The 1,542-nt window shown below is 37.5% G+C and overlaps 1 pseudogene; it reads left to right on the top strand.

The window, feature by feature from the left end:
- Window positions 1–327: 327 nt before the first annotated feature.
- LOC102000355 lies at window positions 328–1,210 on the top strand (annotated as a pseudogene).
- The last annotated feature ends 332 nt before the right edge of the window (window positions 1,211–1,542 follow it).

Below are 1,542 nucleotides of genomic sequence, written 5' to 3'. Positions count from 1 at the left end.
AGGATTGAATTTCTAAGGCATGAGGTCTAGGTGCAATACAGGCACATAAAGTGTGCATTCTGTGTCGGATGTGGCTGAGAATGCACTTACTATGCTCAATATGCTTTATATACAGCGATATATTGAGGGTATATAGAAATATAGGCAATGTCTAATGTGGTACTTCCAAAATTAAAGAGACAGGTTAATCAAGAATAAGTAGATAAAACAGAATGATAATACAGACACACTGACCAGTGAATCACAAGTCTGATGTATACTCTATTATTTTTCAGATGTATGAAATGAGTTTCTACTATGATGTTACAATGAATACATGTTCCATGTATGTCTTCATTAAAGAATGTCCTTAATTTCCAAGCTGGACTTGGAGTCATGGCCAATATGTTTCTCCTTGTTTTCTACATTTTCATAATCCTAGGTCACAGACCTAAGCCCATGGACATGATCTGTCAACTGGCCTTCATTCACACACTGCTGATCATCACTGGAGGGGATATCTGGCTTACCCACATTTTTAAGTCACTGAACATTAAAAATGACTTCAAATGTAAAACAACTTTTTACATAAACAGAGTGATGAGAGGCCTCTCCATCTGCATCACCTGCCTCCTGAGTGTGTTCCAGGTTGTCACTATCAGTCCCAGTACCTCTTGGTTGGCAAAATTTAAACATAAAATAAAAAAATATGACCAACGCTTCCTTCTATATTTGGTCTCTCAATTTATCATTCAGCAGTAGCTGTATCTTCTATGCTATTGCTTTTACCAACGTGAGTGAAACCAAACAGATGAAGGTCACTAAATCCTGCCCACTCTTCCCCATGAACTACATCATCAGAGGATTGATTTTAACAATGACAATGTCTAGAGATGTATTCCTCGTAAGAGTGATGCTGACCACAAGTGCATACATGGTGATCATCTTGCTCAGACATCAGAGGCAATGTGAGCATCTTCACAGCCTCCACCACCGGAGAGCATCTCCTGAGCAAAGGGCCACCCAGACCATCTTGCTGCTGGTGGCTTTATTTGTGGTCATGTACTGGGTGGACTTTGTCATCTCATCCACTGCAGTCCTATTATGGATGTACAACCCAGTCATCCTGAGAGTTCAGAAGTTTGTGATGAATGTCTATCCCACAATTACTCTTTTATTACAAATCAATTCTGAAAATAGAATAATCAATATATTGAGACACATGCACTAGATATTTTTAAAAGAAGACCTTTTATCTTCCTTTTTTAAAAAGTATATTTTATTTATATAAATGAGTGTTTTGCCAACATATATGCATGTGTACATTCCCATTGCCCACAGAGGCCATAAGTCACTGAATCCTCTGGAATTAGATTTAGAGATGGTGGCATAGCGCCATTCTGCTACAGCCCTAATAATTGCTTTTTTCCCCCTAAAACATTGATTCTTCTTAAACCTTAATTATTCAAGTAGCAAAACAAGATTATTCATATGATTTAAATTAAACTTTTGCTATAACTCATACACAATCTTTTATGTTTCTGTTGCCAAGGACCCCAGAGT

The sequence above is a fragment of the Microtus ochrogaster genome, linkage group LG3 (genome assembly GCF_000317375.1).
Source record: "Microtus ochrogaster isolate Prairie Vole_2 linkage group LG3, MicOch1.0, whole genome shotgun sequence".
NCBI classification, from domain to species: Eukaryota; Metazoa; Chordata; class Mammalia; order Rodentia; family Cricetidae; genus Microtus; species Microtus ochrogaster.
Note: the sequence above shows the minus strand (reverse complement) of the source record. Positions and strands in the feature narration are given on the sequence as shown.